Source organism: Gopherus evgoodei, chromosome 2 (genome assembly GCF_007399415.2).
Source record: "Gopherus evgoodei ecotype Sinaloan lineage chromosome 2, rGopEvg1_v1.p, whole genome shotgun sequence".
Classification (NCBI taxonomy): domain Eukaryota; kingdom Metazoa; phylum Chordata; order Testudines; family Testudinidae; genus Gopherus; species Gopherus evgoodei.
Window position 1 is genome coordinate 50598217 of NC_044323.1, and position 24287 is coordinate 50622503.

Consider the following 24287-nt stretch of genomic DNA (forward strand, 5'->3'; position numbering starts at 1 on the left):
TATGAGACACATTCAAACTGATTTTAGATGGGATCAAAGCCTATTGAGGAAAGTCAGGAAAAGTTAAAGAGGATGTTCTGAGAGATTAAGATTCTCTTGAAAAGTATGCAGGTTTCTTCTGAACATGGCTTAACCTTTTTAAGATGGATCTGTTCGCTTTTGATGGGATTGTTTATAAACTGAATGAACTCAGAGGGAATGTTTGCAAGAGACAGATGGAAATAGAAGAACACTCTTCCCCCTCACTTCCCCTGACTCCTCCCCAAAAAGAGAAAAGAAATGGAAAAGAAAAAGAAGATTCATACATTTTTCATGACGGGAATATTTTTGATAGAATGGTATGTATGTGCACATTGTCCTATGAATTCCTGTGACCTGTTTAGCATAAAATATTGGGTTTAATGGGGCAAAATTAGATGCCAACAGTGAGGAGAAATGGAGTTTCTCATAGGCAGCATTCACATTGATCTTCCCTTTTGATTATTTTTCTTAATACTCTAGTGTAAAAATAATAAAGGATTGAGTTTATGTCAGAAGAATAATCTTAAAGGGAATCTTGTGATTAGACCAAGATGTGATACTGCCTGGAAGAAGTCAAAGAGAGACAGTCAATGTGCATGTGGCTTCACCACAGAGCTAAACCGTGCTAACAGCACAGAGTCCAGTGGGAGCACAGAGAGGTAGGCTTGCCAACTCTTGCGATTGTCTCATGACTCTAATAATTTGAGGGTGTATTTTTACCTGTCTCATGCAGACATGATGAAAGGGTGCCCATTCATGAATTTTCCCTTATTCAAAATGGCCACCATCTGCTATCACTGCCAATGGGGCTGAAGCCTGCCAGGTAGCCTGTAGGGAAATGGTGGCCATCTTCATGTGGAAGTAAGGCCACCCTTAATAAAGCTGGCAGCTGTTTCCCACTATTTTCAATGAGAATGAAGCCAGGCCCAGAGGGAATATGGCTGTCACTCTGTGTTCAGGGTCAGGGAGCTAGTCAGGGACACAGGGACTGTGAGAAGCAGAAGAGACATTGTGAAGGTGGATGAGAAGCGTGAGGGGAGCAGGAGAATGGGAATGAGGTGCAGGGAGATGGGAGGCAGGAGGGAGGGGTGAGAAGTGGAAAGACAATCTGGAGGAGGGGATGTAGGACAGGGCAATGGAGGGAAGGGAAGTGTGATGAGGATGACCTGGAGCAGTGGGAGGCAGGGCAGAAGGAGTGCTGCACAGTCTTAGGCAGAAAAGTGGAGGCACACAGAGGTGGGGGAGCGAAGAGTCTGGGAAGTGTTGCTTCCTTCTTTTTATCAAAGGAAATAACCTAGGAAGGGAGAGTGTCAATATAGAAATAGGGAATGGAGAGATTAAGTGAAGGCTCGATCTGAGCAGCCAGGGATAGGCATACTTTTTTGTAATAAAGGTTGACTTTTCAATCTGAAATTCGCATACGAAATGCTGGCAGAGGAGTAGGGGGAGTCAAAAAAGTAAACACAGACTAAAAATACTATTTTTAAAAAAATCTCATAATTTTGAGGGACAATCTCAGGATTTTTGGGCTATTGCTTTGTCAATACTGAGGAGGCATTCTGCCTCTCTGTGTTGGGGGAGTGCTACTCTTCTTTCAGTGGTTCAGTTTATTCCTCCACAGAATAACTGCATATAGCTCTGCTTATGTCCGGCTTGTCTCTGTCCCTCTTTTCTCATGAGTTGTTCCAGCGGATGGAGAAACACAGTAATAGCCCATGAGGTTTGCTGAGTGCAGAGGCTACAGTTCAAGGCCACCCTTCAAAAAGTCTAATCCTAAAAAAGCATGTGAATGTTTGTGCCTGCATTTGCATGTAGAAAAACCCACTACTGCAAATACAAATTGGGTACACCTGTGCAGAAAATGAGAAACTTCCTGTGGAATTACTTGATTTTCTACTGTGGATTTCATATGTGTGAATTTGGGTAGATCTAAGGTATGCATACATGCATTACTTTGCAGCTGGAAAAGGTATCCTCCTTTAAAAAATATGTAGCCTTTATTAGAAAAGTGCTAAAATTCTTCTCTAGATGACAAAGGGTGAAATCAACTGAATATGACTATGCATTGCAATGCTGATCTAAAGTAATTACTATATTGATGTACATTAAAACAGAGATTTTAATCAAAACAGAGAATTTAAATGTCAGACCATAAAATAATTATTCCCTTTCTGTGCAGAACTGGTGAGGTAATGTCTTGAGCAATGCATTCGTTTTAAACTATCAAATGATGGTTCAACTGGTCAGAATATGAAAAACAAGGAGAAAAATTAAAAGTTTAGGAAGTATTGTCTGTGGAAGGAATTTAATAACTGAAGGGTGGAGTTTTCTCTCCCACTCCACCATGCATAATTTGAGATCTGCACACAGAAGAAATGTTCCGCTTTTTACTCAAATCAATGAAGTACTATCTCCACAATGTCATCCCCCCGTCCCTGTTTAATGTTGAGTAAAGAACACTCTTTGGGCTTGCTTCGGGATCTGTGCATAGAGAGGAAGGTGAGCAATGTATGAGAACAAGTATGCTATGAACTTTATTCTTCCACCAACCCCCCACTCCTATGGCAAGAAAAAATACTTTCTTCTCCATAAGGAAAATGCTTAGAACTTATTATAGCTTGAGGGAAGTTCCAGGAGAACTGGTATGTGTTGTTTCTGATAGCATGGAACCATTGATTTGCACCACCTGGTAGTCAGAGGAGGGGAGCAGGGGACATCGAGATCCAATATGGACATATAATGCCTTCAGGGGGATGCTTCACTCTGATTATGAGGAGATTCCCTGAAAGATATGGATTCTGGGGGTTGAAATTCCTGATAGTTCTTTCCCAGGAGATGGGGAAGCAGACACTTGGAGGGGAACTGAGATCAAACACTGCATCCTTTCTGGAAAAATCTGATGAAAAAATCAAATGATTTTCTTCCATTGTTTTTCTCCTCCATGTTCCCTTCCCATAGGTTTCTCTGAGGAAAGGGTAATTTGGCCCTTAATTTGTGTGTTCTCTAGTGAATGCTAACTCCATTTCTATTGTTTTAATATAGTACTGAGTGAAGACAAACTTTTATACAGCCTCTTGACATATATGTGTTAGGAACTAAGAAGAAACCAATAGTTTAGGTCCATATTAGAATATGATAGTGTAGAAGTATAATGTATACTTCAGAGATCTTGCAAACTAAGTGTGAGACTCTAGGAAATAAGACAAATTATTAGCCCTTTAGGGCAGTTTTCACAAGTGTTACATGTCAGAATTGGGACTCGGTAGATAATGGAAGATTGGAAATGGCTGATAAGCTAGTGCACATGATAGTATTCATATTTCTTTGGTGTCAGGGCTGTTACAGAAGAGGGGGCAAATATATGCTCCATTTGGGAAGCCTGTGCCTTACCAGAAGGGTCACCCCAGTAGTAATGTAGAGGACAGATATAACAGTGTTGGGAAGACATTTTTAAGCACTGCACATGGGAAACAAGAGGTCCATAAAAAAAGCAGTAGAAAGAGATTAGTGTAATTTATTGATGGAAGCACTAGACATTAAATTAATGATTTGCCTCAATGTTCACAAAGGAGGATGGTGGACAGATGCTGGAAACAGACATAAATTTCCCAGGAGAGGAAGAAGAAATACTGAGGGAAATTAGGACCAGGCCAGGACAGATGATCAGGATATTAGAATGTCTGAAGACTAGCAAAGCTCCAGGGCCAGATGGAAGCTATCCCAGAATTCTGATGTGACAAAAGAAATAGGAGAACCTTCATAGGTGTATTCGAAATCATCCTTGAAATAGGGGAGGTGATGATGGACATGAAACGAACCTAATACAGTATTTAAGGAAATTAAGTAGAAGATGGGAAATTACTGATTTATAAACCTAATTTCTGCAATAAGGGACAGTGACAGCTAATCAGGCACTCTCTAAAATGTTATGATTTAATTAAGGTCAGCATAGATTGATAAAGGGAAGACTTTTAGTATTATAATTGGTTGAGACAACCAAATTAAAAGTTAATTGTGGGGAAGCTGTAGACATAATTGCCATGGACTCTAAGAAAACTTTGGCTACATAAAAAGCAGATCTTAGTTTGTTAAACTTCTTGGGACAGAGACGATGTTTTTGCATTTCTTTGTATAAGGACCTGATTTTCAGAATTTCTGACTCTCTGCAATACCCACTGAGCGTCTGCAGGGCTGTGGGAACTGTGCACTTTTAAAAAATCAGGCCTCTGTCACAATAGAGTCCCAATCCTGAAATTAATAATATATTCTGATCACAGTGGCAATAAATGACCAATTCAGTGATGCTGGTTTAGTTGGATGTGGGCAGGAGACGATGAACATCAATAAAGACAATACTTAGTCCTAGCTTGAGTGCAGGAGACTGACTTGAGGACTCTTCCAATCCTTCGTTTCTAGGATTCTATTAAACCAGGAATTGGCAAACTTTGGCACCAGGAGCGGCGCCAGAGTTTCTGGTGCCTTAGGCAGAATTTGGGGGTCAGCATTTTGTGCGCTCCCCATGGGGTGCGCGGGAGTTTCCGGTTCCACTCCCATGGCGCCGCCGAAGAAGGATCCTCAGCCAAAATGCCGCAGGCGACAGCGGCAGTCATTGAGTTGCTCAATTGTCTGCCACTGTTTTCCGCAGCACGTCGGCAGAAGGTCCTTCTTCAGCGGCGCGACGGGAGCGGAACCGGAAGCTCCCGTGCGCCCTGTGGGGAGTCCACAAAATGCTGCCCCTTGAATCCTGGCACCTTGCCGGGCTGGGCCAGTTTCTTTACCTGCCGCGTTGGCAGGTTCGGCTGATCGCAGCTCCCACTGGCTGCAGTTTGCTATCCCTGGCCAATGGGGGTGGCGGGAAGCTGCAGCCAGCACATTCCTTGCCCGTACCGCTTCCTGCCCCCCCCCATTAGCCTGGGATAGCGAACCGCAGCCAGTGGGAGCTGCGATTGACTGAACCTGCCGATGCAGCAGGTAAACAAGCTGTCACGGCCCGCCAGGGTGCTTACCCTGGTGATGTGCATGCCAGAGGTTGCCAACCCCTGTATTAAACACTGAAGAGGCTTGGATACTGGAGCTACTGGGTACCAGGAATCCTAGATAAAGGAAAATGATTAGGGTTATTCTGCCAGTATCAGTATAATGACCATTTTTGTTTATTTTAGCAATGTTTGGAGGCAGGAACACAATGAGGCAATGAGGCAATGAGGTGGTGCAAAATGATAATGATTCAGAGTGGTTAGAAAGTAGTCAATATAAAAGAGGTGGACAATACAATTCACAGTTGCTTTGGAGAGCTCAGGAACAGTGACTGGCAAGTTGCTTATACAATAAATTTAGAGAAATGTAAGAAAATGATACCAGAAGGGAAAAAAAATAAACAGAAACCCAAACACCTCACAGTCCTGTGAAAATGGCTAATCCTTCAAAAGCCACATGCAACAAAACACTAATCAGGAGAAGAATCTAGAAGAGGTAGAGCTGGGTCTATAACTCACTTCTCAACATAATGTTTAACAACAATGAATACAGCAAACAAAATCAGGATATATAAACAGCAGTACTGAATATAAGTCAGAGGAAATTACTCTAGCATCCTATAAAGAACCGGTAAATCCACTCTGGGAAACTGTGCATTGTCTTTGTCACTTTTAAACTCACATTTTATTGATATTTCAATACTGAAGAGAACATCTTTATACAAATATATAGCCCAATAATTCTACAAAACCAAGCATATGGGTCTGCATGTATTATGGGAACAAAATTGATTTCTAGAACAAAAAGGAAGATCCTGGTCTGTAATCAACCAGTAAGACAGTTTTGTTAAATGTCTTGTAACTAACCACTTTCCTAGTACTGCATGACATTTTGGTTAAAAAGACTAGACTGATATAAAATTAACATGGCACACACTAAATGGATTAAAAGTTGGCTGATAGGTCTCAAAATGGGGAATCATAGGGTACATAGGGAATCATCATCAGATAATGTGTGTGCTGCAGAGGGGTCCTGCAGGGACTGGTTTTTGGCCCTACACTATTTAACATTAGTAGTTAATGAAGAGGGCAGGTCACCATTAAAGAGTGATGTGGATCACTAGGTAAGCTGGGTGCAAGCAAATAATCTGTATTTAAACACAACTGAATTAAATATACACCTCTAGGAATAAAGAATGTAAGATGGGGAACTCTATCCTGGGAAACAGTGACTCTGAAAACGATTCTGGGGGTGGTGGTATACACACAGCTGAACCTGAGCTCCCAGTGCAATGCTGTAGCCAAAACAGCTAATGTGATACTTGGATATGTAAACAGGGGACTCTTGAGTAGGAGTAGAGAGGTTCTTTTACTTCTGTATTTGGCACTCGTATGGCCAGTGCTGGAATATTGTGTCCACAATTCAGGGAGAATATTGAGAAACTGGAGACAGTTCAGAGAAAAGCCATGACTAAAGGATTGGAAAACATGCCATATAGCTATGGACTCAAAGATCTCCATCTATTTAGTTTAACAAAGAGAAGGTGAAGGGGTGACTTGAGTACAGTCTATACGTACCTAGATGGGGAACAAATATTTATATGCTTGTTCTTCAGTGTATCAGAGACAGTATAGCATGACCCAGTGAGTGGAAGTTGAAGCCAGACAAATTCAGACTGGAAATAAGGCATGCATTTTTAACAGTGAGGGTAATTAACCATTGGAACAATTTACCAAGGTTCATAGTGGAAATTTTTAAATCAAGATTGGATGTTTTTCTAAAAGATACGGTCTATTTTGAGGAAGTTCTATGGCCTGTGTTATACAGGAGGTCAGACTAGATGATCACAATGGTCCTTTCTGGCCTTGGAATCTATGAAATGTTTAAGAATCATTAATGAATAAGGGGGAAGGACTTAGTGTTAACATTCTGTATGTATATGAATAATGTTATAAATTTAAAGAATTAAGAATTCAAAGCTCAAGACAAGGCAACTTGAACTTAAAGGGGCCCAGAGAACTGCAAGCCTCAACACAAACCACATTACATTATTACTTTGGAGTTACAAGCTTCTGTCTTTTGCTCTGTAGTACAGTGATGACATCGGTTAAAAACAAATCTGTGTCTTTAGAGACAATGTCCTGTTTTCTCCTGGGAGTTGTCAAAGAGTGATCCGAGTAACTATAGGCCTGTTAGTTTGACATCTGTAGTATGTAAGGTCTTGGAAAAAATTTTGAAGGAGAAAGTAGTTAAGGACATTGAGGTCAATGGTAATTGGAACAAAGTACAACATGGTTTTATTAAAGGTAGATCGTGCCAAACCAACCTGATCTCCTTCTTTGAGAAGGTGACAGACTATTTAGACAAAGGAAATGTGGTAGACCTAATTTACCTTGATTTCAGTAAGGCATTTGACATGGTTCCACATACGGAATTATTAGTCAAATTGGAAAAGATGGCGATCAATATGAGAACTGAAAGGTGGATAAGGAACTGGTTAAAGGGGAGACTACAACGGGTTGTACTGAAGGGTGAACTGTCAGGCTGAAAGGAGGTTACTAGTGGAGTTCCTCAAGGATCGATTCTGGAACCAATCTTATTTAACCTTTTTATTACCGACCTTGGCACAAAAAGCGGGAATGTGCTAATAAAGTTCACGGATGACACAAAGTTGGGGGGTATTGCTAACACGGAGAAGGACTGGGATATCATACAGGAAGATCTGGACGACCTTGTAAACTGGAGTAATAGTAATAGGATGAAATTTAATAGTGAAAAGTGCAAGGTCATGCACTTAGGGATTAATAATAAGAACTTTAGATATAGATTGGGGATGCATCAGTTGGAAGCAACAGAGGAGGAGAAGGACCTTGGGGTATTGGTAGATCACAGGATGACTATGAGCTGCCAATGTGATATGGCCGTGAAAAAAGCTAATGCGGTTTTAGGATGCATCAGGCGAGGTATTTCCAGCAAAGATAAGGAGGTGTTAGTACCGTTATATAAGGCGCTGGTGAGACCCCACCTGGAATACTGTGTGCAGTTCTGGTCTCCCATGTTTAAGAAGGATGAATTCAAACTGGAACAGGTTCAGAGACGGGCTACTAGGATGATCCGAGGAATGGAAAACCTGTCATATGACAGGAGACTCAAAGAGCTTGGCTTGTTTAGTCTAGCCAAAAGAAGGCTGAGGGGGGATATGCTTGCTCTTTATAAATATATCAGATGGATTAATATTAGGGAGGGAGAGGAATTATTTAAGCTTAGTACCAATGTAGATACAAGAACGAATGGGTATAAACTGGACACTAGGAAGTTTAGACTTGAAATTAGACGAAGGTTTCTAACCATTAGAGGAGTGAAGTTCTGGAACAGCCTTCCAAGGGGAGTAGTGGGGGCAAAAGACATATCTGGCTTTAAGATTAAGCTTGATAAGTTTATGGAAGGGATGGTATGATGAGAGAGCCTAATTTTGGCGATTGATCTTTGATTATCGCCAATAAGTATGCCCAGTGGTTGGTGATGGGATGTTGGATGGGATGGGATCCGAGTTACTTTAGAGAATTCTTTTCTGAGTGCTGGCTGGTGAGTCTTGCCCACATCTAAGGGTTTAGCTGATCGCCATATTTGGGGTCAGGAAGGAATTTTCCTCCAGGGCAGACTGGCAGAGGCCCTGGAGGTTTTTCGCCTTCTCCTGCAGCGTGGGGCAGGGGTCACTTGCTGATGGATTCTCTGCAGCTTGAGGTCTTCAAACCACAATTTGAAGACTTCATAACTCAGGCATAGGTTAGGGGGTTGTTATAGAAGTGGATGGGTAGGGTTCTGTGGCCTGCTTTGTGCAGGGGGTCGGACTAGATGATCACATTGGTCCCTTCTGACCCTAGAATCTCTGAATTTATGAATCTATAAGTTTTATTTCTCCCTTCCCCCCATAGTTAATAAAAAGAGCACAGAATCATGCTACAGGTACAATAACCATCCTGACTCAGACAGAACAATTTGTCATTTGTGTGTTTCATAAAAATGGGGTCTTCTTTGTGGTTGAAGTCTAGCATCTGTGGTGTGTCTGCAGGTACATTCCAATAAATTAAAACCTTTTTAGATCTACCTGTAATGCCACAAATGTAGTGTTTGCCCCATTTCTAGTTTTCTAATGTGGACCCTCCTTTCAAGATCCACAGTTTTTAAACAGCATTGATTAGTGACTTGAGACCAAACTCCATTGAAGTCAGTGATCCAAAGTCCATCAAAGTTAATAAAAAAAGTTCACTGGGCTTTTGATCAGCCCATATGTTCTTGGGCATTTTGGACCTCCAGCTTTTTCCACATTCACTAGAAATGATTTCAATTGTTTCCTCTGCAGAGGGCAAGGCAGTTTACACTTAATCGGATTTCATCAGAATGAAATTATTTTCTCACAAGATATGGATCCTGTTTGCCGAGTCAAAGATTTTGAGGAATCTGGAAAGAAAGTGCTCATTACATTCAAGAGGGAATGTGAGAGACAGCTGAAAAAATGTCATGTAATTTTCTATTTCATTGCTTTGGCATTTTAAAAGAGCCAGAAGAAAAGCCTCAATATTTTCCAGGAAGGATTGAGCATATATTACAGTATCTGAAAGTGACCATCAGTGCCCACTGGAGTGATTACTTGATTCTGCTACATTAAGATGGGTAACAGACTGCCTGCTTATCCCCTGGAAGTTGGAATGGCCCTGGTCTGGATGGGGTGGTGGTGGTTCGGACAGTCTAGAATGGGGAGAAGTGACTTCCTCTTCAAAAGAAGGATTCTGCCACTAACACTCAAGTTGATAAAATTCACAAATTGCATCATTTTTAGTGTCGCCACTATTAGTGTTATTGCTGGTAAATGGCTGTTACAGTTCCCTACTCCTTTAAACATATTCCTCTTTTCCATTCCATGTGTCAGCCCAAATATCATGAGTAGTTTGATATTCCAGATGCTAGACCTGCACCTTATAAATCTTTCGAGTCAGATCTGCTTAGTTTGCTGACCAAAAAAAAAAGAAAGTGTTCCCGACTCAACATTGCTGAGCCAATCCATATATATCTGTGACAGAGCAAGCTGTATTCTATTTTGTCTGCTGCACCATCATCATCAAATTGCTAGTGAAAGTATGATTCAGGAATAACAGTATAGGTGATGGTTGATGTATGAAGCAGAAAGTACACATCTTAATTTGCAGATCTGAATTTGAGCTAGCAAGGATAGCAGACAGGAGAAGCTTGTTTAGACTTATAAACTGAATACTTGACATAAAACCCACTAATGAAAAATAAATATGGAATGCCAAAATACTATTGATACAGTCAATTTTCTATCAAGAACAACATTCCTGTTTACTCCTTGTTAGCCTTACCATGTTTCTGTACTTATTTCAGGACTGCTTGTTTCCCCTCCACATTCCTGTAGTTGTAATTTTTCACTGTCGCCTTTTATACAGATGTATTTTATTTCTTGTTATTTAATACAGCTGTGTGAAAAATGTCACATCTCAATGATTTCACACAATGGTCACCATTAAAAAGTCAACATTTCCCAACAGGCACCACGCAGAGGTATTTGAAGCATCACATTTCTATTTCTGACTCCCATATAGAATGTCAGAGTGTTAACTGTGGGCCAAAGTTAATTTTTAAGGTCTCAATTCAAGAAAGCATCACTATTCAGGACAGCCCTTAAAAATGTGCCTTAGCCCCTTTATCATACATAAAAAGTTATCTGAATTGGGGCCTAAATGATGAACAGTGAAGGAATCAAAAATTGTGTTATTTTGCTGTGTTCATGAAAACCTGAAAGATTGAGTTTTTTGCCCCGCATTTTTTGGAAAGACAAAAAATAAAAATGGCCCTAACATTTTTGCTCGTTTTGAGTATTTGGTCAAGTTGTCAGGTGCTTATATACCGTAGAGAAGGGTGCTGCAAAAACAGAGAGTATTTCAAAGCAAGGGAACAAATTTCAAAGAGCAGATTTGTCCTGGTTATTTTTTTAACTTCAGACTGGCGAATAGACTTAAAAATGTAGCTGTAATAATATTGCATTTCACTATGCATAGCTGTTTACAACAGAAACTCTATGAAAAAGCAATACACTCTGCCATTACTAGGAGGTTTTTTGCCTAGGAAATTCTATGGATCCCTAGTCAAGCACAAAGTGACTTGCTGAATTTTCTCTCCATTAGATCAACTAACAGGCCTGAGCCTTTTAGCTCTTACAGGCCTGAGCTAGTATAAAATGGTGTGATTTTATGATGACTTAGGGAGGGGAACCCTTGTATATTTGGTAGCCTAGTGGGGTAAGTATCTCACAGTTTGTTTGCAGCTGGGAGTTTGTCTTTAATGAAGCAGCTGTGCATCGTAATATAGATAAATAAATAAAGACCCAATCCTGGAAGCAATATGGTGGAACTCATATTGTGTTCATTGGGTGTTCTGGGCAAGGAGGGCTTGCAGGACAGGGTTCTGAATAAGTATATGTTTGCTATTGTGATATTAGTTCTTGAAATTTCACACCAAGAAAGACTCTCCATGTGTGAGTAAGGATAATAGGTGGCTTGAGGCATATGCAGACACCCCAAAATGTGAGCAGCTCTGTCATAGTATCTTTCCCCAATCTGAACCTTAGAGTCCAAAAGTTGGGGTACCAGCATGAATTCCTCTAAGCTCAATTACCAGCTTAGAACCTGTAGCACTGCCACCAATCAGGACTTGGAGTGCCTGATAAACTCTGGTCCCCCAAAAACCTTCCCTGTGGACCCCCAAGACCCAGACCCCCTAGATCTTAACACCAGGAAAGTAAACTCTTTCCCTCACCAGTGCCTCTCCTAGGCTTTCCCTCCCTGGGTTACCATGGAAGATTACTGTGATTCAAACCCCTTGAATCTTAAAACAGGAAGGAATGTCCCTTCCCCCCTGCCCTTTCTCCCTCACCCAGAGGCAATACAGATTCAAGCTCCGTGAATCTAAAACAAAGGGATTCCACCCCTCTCCCCTCCCTTCCCCTTCTTCCCTGTTAAGTACAGACTCAATTCCCTTGAGCCTCAACAAGGGGAAAAATCAAACAGGTTTTAAAAAGCAAAACTTTTAATAAAAAGAAAGAAAAAAAGTAAAAGTTATCTCTGTAATTTAGATGGTAAAAGTTACAGGGTCTTTCAGCTTATAGAAATTGGAGAAAAAGCCTCCTCCAGCAGAAATACAATTTGAAATACTTCCAGCCAAATACACATTAAAACTCTACCAGCCAGATACACATTTGCAAATAAAGAAAACCAATTAAAAAGACTATAACCGCCTGTTCTACTAATACTCACTATTCTGAATATATAAGAGACTGTAGCAGGGAGATTGGCAAGAAACCTGGTTGCACGTCTAGTCCCTTCCAGGACCCAGAGAGAACAAAGCAAAACCCAAAAAACACAAACAAAGGCTTCCCTCCACCGAGATTTGAAAGTATCTTGTTTCCTGATTGGTCCTCTGGTCAGGTGTCCGGTTCATTGTTAACCCTTTACAGGTAAAAGAGACATTAACCCTTAACTATCTGTTTATGACAAGCTCTAACTTGTTTTCGCTGAGAGGCACTTCTGAGCATTCTAACCTCCCACTTGTTTCTGTTGACCAAAGGAAGCACCACAACCTGATTTAAAGGCATCTGGGCGGCATGTGTAAGATTAGGACCTCTGACACTCAGACTCCCTTGGACACTGCTTACATCTACTGGTGTTTGCAAGGTAGTCTCCTTGGTGTCACTTACACTCCAAGGAGCTGGAAGTATATAAAGGAGTCTAACAGAGTGGACTGGGGTTGGCACCAAAAGTGTCACTTCTGAATCTAGGCTTCTGTCTCTAGATTTCTGGGTGAATGGGCATGTTTGGGAAGGCAAGGAGCCAGCCAAAAGACCAGAGAAGGGCTCACATTTGGCTCCCAAATGGGCCCTTGCTTCTGTACCAACCGTGAACATCTTTGTGTGCACCTTTGAGTTGTAAAACAGTAAAGTAATCCCAGACAATATCTTCCTTCTCACCACCCCCAGCATTATCCCCTTCTTCCCTCCTTCACAGCACTTCCTCCGGCTCAGAGTGGGAGTGGAAAACTATGAACTAAGGCAATTGGGAAGAAGGGAATGATTTTGAGCTGAGTGATCTGAGAGGGAGGTTGAGGGAGCTTTTTCTTTTCAGTCACCTTTTTCTTCTCCTTTAAAGCTTCAAAGCTATAGATGGGCACTCCAGCAGGGTCCCAGCATGTTGCCAGAACATCCAACCAGCTTGCAAACTGGCTTCTGTTGAGGCTAAGTGAGATGAGGCAGGGGAAGGAGTTCAGAGAGGTAGGGAGGCAGCTGGTTGCCTTAGCATGACTAAAGGGTTGTGAGATCAGAGACCTCTGGGATCAGGGCAAGTAAGGCTTGGAAAGACCTTTAGCAGGAAGCTGTTCTTCCTTCATAAAGCAGCAGCTCAAGAGAGAATGGGAAAAGGGAAGCAGTATGTGGCAGCAAAGTGCCTGTATAGCATGCTGCTGCAAGGGACAGATCCAGAGTCCATTGAAGGTCATGGAAACGCGTTCATTGTCTTCAGTGGGCTTTGGATCAAGCCTCTGAAGCAGCCCAGTTTAAACACATTAATCACTAGTGTGTCTGTTGTGCTCAGTTTCTTAAATTTCAGTTAGAAGGAATTCTTTTCAAGATTGATCTCACTGGTTGTCTGGCTTGATTGGTTTCCCATTAAAACCTGGAAACCAGTTGGGATGCAGAAGATGCTTTCATGATGGAGGAATTACTTAAATGGGAAACTAGCAGTGCAAGGAACAGCTGATGATTGTACACTATTTTCCATCTATACAGTTGGCTATTTTCTTGTTCTTACAGCACAAATACACCAACATGTTGGCAATAAAGCCTGGCTGAATTTTCATATTGGCTGCAAGCTTGATGATTCTCGACTGATCTTTAAAAAGAGCATTTGCTCTTCCCTTTATTTGATTTTCATCTGCCGTTATAAAATTAATCTCCCAATCCCCGGCTGCAATGAGCTGAATCAGTGAGAGTTCAGTTTCTATTTTGGCATAAAAAAAACACTTTTCCACAAAGTTACAAGGAGTTGAATGCATTTATTTATTTATTTATTTTAAACAAAGCTCTTGTCGTTTTGTGCATTTCTATTTTATCCATGTCATTTTGGTTCTTTTGTTTTATACTTCACATTTTTTCCACATCCTTTTTTCTTCCTTTCAAGCCTAGTTTATAGTCTTTGACAGGATTCTTTCTATGCTATCTGCCAAAACATCTGTTCCTTTCCTGAATAAAAGGCTTCCTTCTCCAGAAAGTGTCACATAGGTCCACAAAAACGGTAAACCTTTCTTTCTCAAGCCGACTTTGCCAATGTTAGACCAGTATTGAGAAGCGTTATACCCTTGTCTGTCTTGTCTCATTTTTCATTATAAGTAATTCAAGGAGTTTATTGGAAAAATGACTTTGCATCTTTTGAATTTCAACATACACATTCATTTTCAAGACCCAGTTTTAGATGTTTGTACTTTCTATTTTTAATCCTGGATTTGTTCCCTGCATTACTAATCAAAGCAGACTTTCTTAGTATTTTAAATATCCTTTGTATTGTGGAGTCTATGCCTAAAACTGATCCCAGATAAACAGACTTGTTTTATACTATCCATCTGTGTTGGTAGGATCACTTTTCTGTTGGAACTTTTATTGAGTAGCTTCTAATACAACTGCCTTAGTCACATCTTTTGGACTGATTTCTTGATGATGCTACAGTTTTGCCTCTCGGGCAGCAAGAGTAGCACTTAGAGCAATGAGATTTGCTCTTAGATTCCATCTGTGACTGACTAGTTGACCTGGGTCAAGTCATACAAACCTTCAGTGCTGTGGTTTGCCCATCTACGAAATGGGAATAAGAATAGTTACCGCTCTAATAGTGATGTTGTGAGTTTGGTTTATGTTTATAAAATGCTTTGAGAATCTCAGGAAAATTTGCTCTATATGAGCAAAGTAGTAAAGTTTTCTCATCCCTCAGTATGGTGAATTCCATCTTCTCTAATAATTTATCATGCTATTTTTAAATTTAGCATGCAATTTAATACAATTTAAATATTTGTATTTCTTCAATATATTGAAAAAAATCCATCCTTTTCTTTTTGTTTTACACAGTAAAGCAAATGAGGACGTTTTTATTTGTGTTGTTCTGTGGCCTGATTGGCTTGTATTGTAGACTATTGCCTCTTGAATATATTGGTATTTATTCTATAAAGAGGTGGGGTTATGGTGGGTTTATTTCAAGTTCCTGCAAATAACTAAGGCCTAATAATGCAAATAGTCTGGGGGTAGATGTCAGAAAGACTGTTCTCCTAAGAGTAGCTGCAGAGGTGTTTTAGGCTGTGCTGTGCTGTGAGACATCTTCTGAAATTTTCAAGGTGTAGAATCCCACAAAATTAACTGATGAAAAATTCTGTGCAAACTCCGATTGAAAAAAAAATCCCCAATTTCATCCACCTTATTTCTAGGAGAAGTGTGTCTCTATTCTGAGATGGGTAACAGTGGTACTGGGGTTTCCCTGATGAACTTCCCAACTTATCAGCCTGCAAGAGGGCAACCATAGTAGTTTCACTGCATTCTCTCATATAATGTCAGGGCTTTCCTCTGTACCCAGCAACAACTGGTAAAAACCACCTGCTTCTTGAGTAATTTTTGTTACTAATGGAGAAAGTCCCAGTACAACCAGGAAGCAGGGAGGAAAGATCCTAATACCGATGAGACTAGAGAAGTAATAATGTACATTTTAATATAATGTGATATTGACTGGGAGATTCAGAAACCATCGGGCAGATTTAGGTCTCGGCTACACCAGTAAATTATTTTTAATTAAACAGTAGAAAAGCAATGCTATCTTCCTTGTGGCTGGAGCTGCAATCTAAGCAGTCTTTACATGACCCAGCAGGAAAGTAACTCCCATTTTACCCTTCTATGTGGGCAACTAACATCTATCCTATGAGGAATCCATAGACTTTTAGAAACATAGTAGCATGCTGTAAATTGTGGGACAATAGTAAGTAATCTGTCACAGGATCCTTCAGAAATTTTTGTTGGTTGATGTATGTGTATATCATGTGTACACACTGCAGCAGAGTTGCTGCTGCACATGCCCTCTCATAACTGGATGTGGCATTGCAGCAGTTGTGTCTCAGTTTCCCTCTTGGATTCTTTGGCCTATTCTGGCTATAGAGGTGGCTGGATCCTCTGGCCAACACATCTTAAAGAGTCTGACCCTTTCTTTACAGGGCCACAGAGTTCTTTAAGATGCCCAATAGAAATATAAAGACAACTGAATCTTCAGCCCCAATCAGGCTCAGCTGGCCACCCCTCTTCCTCCTAGGTGAGCCTCAATTACAATGAAAAGACCTCCTATCTGTCCTCAGGTTCTTGTGTCTCACCTCACCGCATAGTCTAGGGCTGACCCAGTTCTCCACTTTCTCCTGGTTTCAGGCAGGTCTTCATCCCTCAGCAGCTCCTGATTTTCCATCAGGCTTCAGGAACAAACTGTCAGCTTCCTGCCCTTCAAGACTTATTGTCCTTCTAATAGGCCCCTCCTCAGAGAGAGGGAGCTCACTACATCCTCTCCCCTGGATCTCTTCTCCCAACTGACCTTCTCTCTCCTTTTTAAGTCCATCCCCTCCTCTTCACATGAGCATACCCTCCCTAGGTGCAATCAGTGAGGTTAATGGCATTCTCAGGCTCCCTTTAAACCTTCTGATGCCTATGTTGGGGTTAGATGTCTCACACATACATGTATGTAATGGAACATTATTTACTAACATATATGAAAATACTAAAACCTGAACTATGTACCAGCTTCTGCGGGCCATTTGTGAGAGGACATCAATTTCCTAGTTCCTAAATTCTGGTTGATCTCTTATTATTATTTAAATTTGAGGTAAGAGTAGACTATGTGCTCTGTAAGGCTAAGCAGTCAAAGCAGAGGGAATCTGAATTAACTTCTGAGGTCATGTATTTAGAGCCAGAGACATGTCTTTGAGAAACAGTGGCTGTTTTACAATATCTTTGTAACACGAAGGAGTAATTGGATCAGATCAGGGGAAACCATGGTTCAGAAAAACTGAAGAAAGGCATATTATAGATTTAAAATTAGTTGCATTTACTAAAGATGCCTAGATTTCTTTCTAGAAATGATGCAGTCAAGGAGACAGAGGGGAAGAATAATTTTGAAGGTCTTGTTGAAATCACTGTGTTATAAAATGAGGATATGCATTTGAATGCAAGGACTTTAACCTGGTGCTTGTATTTTATTCCTTTAACCTTCTATCTTCTGCTAAAATGGGAAAGATAAAGCATTTTAAATTGGTAAAAATCTATTAATGTCCAAATTAAGTCAAAGAGAATCAAAATAATCTTGATTCCATTTATTTGCCCTTTAAAATCCATTTTTAGATCAAGGAATATTGACAAGTACAGGCAAAGTGGACTTTTGATCACTAGTAGATTATCTGCAGTGGAATATCTACAGAATTTTTCCACTGGATCTCAGGATATACATAGGCTAGAAGGAACAAGCATCAGATTCCAAGGCCAGAAGGAACCATTGTAATCATCTGGTCTAACCTCCGATATAACACAGGCCATACAACTTCCCTGAAAAAATTCCTAGAGACTCTCTTTTAGAAAAACATATAATCGTGATTTTAAAAATGTCAGTGATGGAGAATCCTCCCTGATCCTTAGTGAAGTGTTCTAATGGTTAATTACTTGCACCATTAAAAAAATATGGTTTATTTGCATTCTGAATTAGTCTAGCTTCAACTTCCAGCCATTAGATTGTGATATACCTTTCTCTGCTAGACTGAGGAGCCCACTATTAAATATTTGTTCCCTGTGTAGATACTTTGTAGACTGAATTCAAGTAACACCTTAACATTCTCTTTATTAAGTGTACACATGCAGACTCAACCCTGCTGCGCCTCCTGCTGGTCTCTGTCAGGAATTAGCTCATCCAGCTTCTGGAGCACCCTCTGCAGGCCAGTGATCGATCCACCTTACTGCTGGCCCCCATGCCGCTCCCAGGACCCCTGGGGTGCTGCTCCTCTGGCAGTAACCCCTCAGTCTAGGGGCCTCCCCACCCAGGGGAACCCCCACCCCCATCCCCACCTTGCCTCAGTGTAAGGCTACTGCCAGTCACCAACTAGCCCATTCTCTGGGGGAGACTGCAGTGTATGCCACTGATCACTGGCAAGGGGAGTTTGGGCCTGCTATCTCTGTCTAGCCTTGGGCTGTCCCCTACAACCGCAGTACCTGTTTGGCCTTGTACTAGGTCACAGCCTGGGGGGTTTCCAGGCTGGAGCTCCCCAGTTCCCTTGGCCTTCCTCCAGCCCTGCTCCACTCCCAGTACCTTGTCTCTAGCTCCCTGTAGCCAGGCCCATTTTCCTCTACAGCTAGAGAGAGACTGTTTGGACTCCTGGCTCGCAGCCTCTTATAGGGACCAGCTGGGCTCTGTTTGGGGTGTGGCTGCAGTTCTGCCTGCTTGCCCCAATCAGTCCAGTGGCTGCTTTCTCCTGCCACAACCCTTTCCTAGGGCTATTTTAAGCCCCTCCCGGCAGGAGTGGGTGTCCACCCTGCTACATTAAGCTAAATATATTGGGCTCCTTGCATCTATCAATATAAAGCATCTTTTCTTATCCTTTAATCATCTTTGTGGCTCTTCTCTGAACCATCTCAAGTTTGCCAATATCCTTCTTGAATTGTGGGGACCAGAACTGGACACAGTAGTCCAGCAACAGTAGCATCAGTGCCAGGTAAAATAACCTCTCTACTTTTACTCAAGATGCCTTGGTTATGCATCCCATGATAAGCTGATGGGTTGCCACCAACAGAGGTTCTATTCAGTAGAAAACTAAAAACAAAAATGCCTAATTTTATAGAAATTGATGTAACTGATAAAAATGACTTGACTATGTATAAAAAACCTGACAAACAAAACTGTTAAACTAAAGGTTTAATATGACAGGGGGTCATGAGAATTTGAGCGTTTGCAGCAACATGATCATGCCCTTATCTATGATGGAAAAACTTGGTCAAAAAAGGCAGAGATCTCTCAAGAGTTGGCTTTTAGGTCCTATGAGATTGTCATTGCTGAGAGACTGATGTACAGATGGAATAGGAGACACCTTCAACAAATCCCAGGCTAAAGGGAAGACAAGGAGACAAGACATGAGATAGGAAGGAGGAGTTCAAGTCTTCAGAGATGGAAAAGCATGGGAGTTACTTAAAATCACAATGTAGAGACTGAAGCAATGACATGAAGTTCCGTGAAACTGAGCAGGCACCTCAAAGACTAATAGAAAATTGTTAGTGCATTATTAGGTTTCTTTACCTGTATGTATACTGTTGTGTATTATGTTTCTTCATTTTTTTTGGAAAGGAGAGCTGTGAGGAAATCTTTTAAAGAGCCATACTTGGGAGTGAGCTCCATCTAGTCTGACAGAGCACAAGGCGATGCCGTGATACAGAGAGTCTCACAGACAGCAGTCAGACTTTGCGGATAGTCTAGGTCTTATATCTAATAATAAGTATCTCCCTCAGCTTTGTCTAAGTCTCCTTCATAAGAACCCACAAATATTACAGTTTACACTAACTGAGGATCGGGTCTCACCTATTTAATTATAAAAAATGCCTATTTGCAATTTTAGGTTGGGCTCACCTGAATTGCAGGTCACTTAAAATAATCTTTAAATGCAATCATCACCTTAGACCTGTAATAATTTGACCTCCCGCATCTTCAGGTCAGTTCACAAACAGGAAAAGCTCTGGCAGTAGCAGGGCAAATTTCCAACATGTGCTTCAACCATGAAATGATAATTCTTAATGTACTCTTGAATGAGTGGCAATCTCAGTGCCAGTTCTTTCTCTCTCTAAACAGATTACCAGGAAGAGCATCCACTGGCAATTTGGTGTTTGTGATACAGAAAGTGTCTATTAGGAAATGGACTATGATTACTAATTGAGTTCACATATACTACTACCCATCAACCAATAGACTGTTGATCACTATTGACCTTTGCTGTATTTGAACTGGTAACCTAGAACTAAGGGTCTCTAAATCATTATCAAACATCCATGCCACATCCTCCACTATGCAGTGTTGTTTTTAACCATACACTGTCAACAGGAATCAGCTCAGAAATGCCAGTGTTAATTAAAATCTTTGGTTGATATTTTCAGACTAGATGTGGATACAGCTGTCTTACTACAGGTGTCCAAGTCTGAAAAACTGGGCCTAGTCTTCCAAGACCTCCAGATGAGAATTCTGACTTGAAGCCAATGGCAGTTCCAGTCATCAAGGGATTATGGGATTAGGCTGTTTTACTGACAGTTCTCTCATCAGAAACAGAACTTGTGAATCTTGGCAGTTACAGTTCTTAGGAGGCTCAGTGAACATTTGTTGGTTTCAGTTTGTCTAAAGTTCCCACCTCCTAAATGCCAGGAAAATCCCAAACAACTTGAGATTTGTCTTGTGTTGGTTTTTATTACAAAAGTTTTACATATCATTAACAACATAATGCTTTTGCCTCCATGTGAAGTTTCAGGTTTCCGTATGAAGCACAGAGAAGCAATTTTCTTTTAGTCATTCCTGAATATTGTCCTGGGCTCACAGTTTCCCTCCCTGACTCATATTGTTCTTAGATAAATACTGGCAGCTTTCAGGCTTTCATTTAATCATATATACCATTGTGATGGGTTTCTTATAGTTTCAAATATTGGTCTACCCTGAGCTCAACAGGTAAACAATCAAGATTTTATTAGTAAAACTATGCAATAACATTCTTACAAAACTCATGCTTGGTAAATATGTTTTCTCTGACTGTACTTAACATTACCAGCCACCAGGTAGCGTATTGTTGTGTGTAATCATAGTTAAATTGGTATTAACCTAGTGAAAACAGTTTCTTATGGATATGACACTTGAGTGGGTAGGTTCATATCCCCAAGGTGTATGTGTGTGTATATACATTCACATACACACTCCTTGGGGATATGAACCTACCCACTCAACTGTCATATCCATAAGAAACTGTTAACTGGTTAATGATGCTTAGATACATGTATACTTAACTTGTTCTTTACTGTATCAAAAAGTCACAGCTTTGCTTTATTTCTTATAATAGATACTGTTTTTTAAGATCCGGTTTTTATCCATATTGCCACTGATCAAGTTTATCTAAGATAATGAATTTGGTTTCGGTTTTGAGCCACTTTATTTAGGAAGTTGAATACTGTGAAAAAGATTAATTTACAAGAAACCAAATAGCTTTGTTAAACAGTATTATTCCAGGATTCTGAATCTTTTGTGTCTGTTGATAATGGCAGGTTGCGGTCCACATTTTAAATTTCACAAGGGAAAGACACATGATCGGAAAAGTTTTTTGAAATGTTTGATTCTAGAAGTTTGAGACAAATATTCTCTTTAGAAATAGAGTTCCCTTCAGTGCCCAATGAATTCAACTAGAGTCTTTTCCTTGACTTAAGTGGGCACTGGACTTGACCCATACAGGTAAAAAAAATAAAAGCCAGAAATGGAAAAACTTTTTAAATTGACCTGCTTTAAAAATAGAAGATTAAGTTAAAGAACTCTGAGCTTAATCATGCTCACCTAATTCGTGTGATTATTTAAAAGTCAGTGAAGTTAGTTATGTGAGCAGAGTGAGCAAGATTTAGTCTTTTGTCTATATTTGCAGAAATCAAATTCAAGTTTGATTAATTACATGACAATCCAGTGGAAACCATGGGTGGAGGGGTTTGCAAATGGCACCCCCATGAGCAAGCAAGGCCCACTACACCCTGAGGGGATTGACTTTGAGGGAGGGCAAATGGTGTTGGCAACTACTGCTCTTGGCACGGCTTTCAGCAGGGGTAAAATCCCTGAAAACTGAAGTCAGAGATTCCCAGGGTGTGAGCTAAATGAGCAGCTTGTGGCTGCACTGGCTGGTTTTCTGCTCTTTTTATTGCCACAACTTGCCTCTGGGCTGGCTTTGTGTTACCAGAAAAACTTGTGGCCTTTTCAGTTCATTTAATCTGGTTTTATACCTCTGCCAAATAATTTAACAAACTTATTTTCCATGAATGAACAAGAGAGTGTGATCTATTGGGTAAAGCATTGGATTGGGAGTCAGGAGATCTGGGGTCTATGCCTCACTCTGCACTGTCCCACTGTGTGACTTAGGGCAAGTCACTCCTAGGATTGTCCTTCAACCCTTTCTCTGTCTTGTCTGTTTAGACTGTAAATGCCTTAGGGCAGACACTGTTTAATGCTATGTATTTTGCAGTTACTAGCACAATAGGGTCCTGATCTCAGTTGGTGCCTCTAAGCTCTCACATAATATAAATAATAATATATACCATTAACTATGGATTATGAAAGAGACAATAGCAGCTTTCTTCCCACCAGGCAAAATGGAACAGCTAAGCATGGATATTTAAATGAAATGCTTTTATCAGCTCATTGAATGTTGTTTAGAAAATATATTGTAATGGAACTATAAGTCTTAGAGTGAGGTTTTTAGTATTTTTTCAAAGCTATGTTTTGCATCAGTGGTTGGCAGGTAACAAATGAAATTTTCTTGCTCAAGTTATTTTGTTTTCCATCGCTGCTCAGCCACAGAACTATAGCAGATGAGACCATGAAAAGATACTTTTTGCTTTTGGACAGATATAGGAATATATCAATAGATTATGGTCTTCATCCATTTTTGATGAGGTAACTTGAATGTTTATTCTCTTAAAGGCAATCAGCCAAAATCTGGCGTCATTCACTGCTGTGGAATCCCCTGGGTATAAGTGGCTGCACAGCTGTAAGCCTAGACAGAATTTGCCCAAATGACTTCAATACGGCCAAACCGGAGATGGTCAAAATGATTTGTGGTCAAATAAAAATCAACTTAAACCACAGCTCAGAACTCAAACATGAAGTTGGTTTTTTTGTTTTTATTGTTCCAAAAATTCTATTTTCTCCTTCTTTTTCATTTGAGGACCCCTGCACTTCCTGGTTCCAGGTGGAACTGCTATTCCACAGGAAAGTATTTTCAGATCTTCCCAATATGCTCTAATCTCAAAGCCTTGTCTTGTGAGAATTCCAGCTTAATTTTATGGATGCCTGTGGTTTTCTAAGGTTCAGTTAAGCCTCTAAATCCCACACATTTTGTGGGTTTCCCAATAAACCAAATATTGGCCTGCATGAAAAGGCCAAACAAATCCCAATTTGTTTTACACATATGAGTAGCCCCTGTGAAGTCAGGTTTGAATACCAGATTACCGTCCCCTTTCCCACTCTGTTTTTCCTTCTTTCTAATAGAAAAAATGAAGAGTGAAGACACCACTACTTTATTAGGACAGAAACAACATTTGTTGAAAAATATATAATCTTTCAGCCACCAGTCATTTGGAGGAAGCACCTAGGACTGGGCACTCCTCTTTAATTTACTCCTCTGGACCAAGATTCCTTGGGCCATGTTGTGTTCAGCTGCTTCATGTGTAAGAGCAGGGCTCAAGAAGTCTCCCCCTGTTGTTCTTCACAGCAGCTGAGTACAACTGAAGTAACTGCAGATCAGACATTTGGAAATCTGCAGAATTTAAAAGAGAAAATATGAAGAACTTATGAAACTTGTGCTCAGGCTCTGATAAAATCTCATTCCCAGATTCTCTGGACACATGAGCTGTGCTTGGCACAAGTTTACAAGTATACAATGACTGTGGTATTTGCCAACACAGACATTAAATAAACAGTATTTAACTCATTGCCAACCACTTTGGGATAACTTGAGAATGAAAAGCCCTGTATCAAATCTGTTATGTTGCAGTGACATAACCACTGACCTCCACACAGCAACCCTGACAATTATACTTACTGTCCAGTAGCTGGATGTGTTAAGATAATGTTCATATATTTCTCCTTAAGTTTTTCCTTTCATTGGGAACAATTTTTCATAGAACAACCTCCTTCAACTTATGTGTCAATGCCCTAAGGCCTTTTTACTCATCTAGATTTAAATTAATGACCTCATTGATGGCACCAGCAATTGTACCATCGCTCTCAAGAGCCAAGAACTGCATATTGAATTTGATTAATACTGCTGGCTACTAATTTTCAATTTTAATTAGGTATGACACTATTGTAGGAAGAGAGTACTGCGGTGCATAAAACAAATAGCATGCATCTACAGCAGCATTCTACTGTATGGCATCAACCTGTTTTATT

General features: G+C 40.5%; 1 protein-coding gene across 6 annotated transcripts in view; it reads left to right on the forward strand.

The window, feature by feature from the left end:
• NXPH1 (neurexophilin 1) overlaps nt 1-24287 on the forward strand; it is a 243655-nt gene that overhangs the window by 207394 nt on the left and 11974 nt on the right. The window lies entirely within an intron of this gene.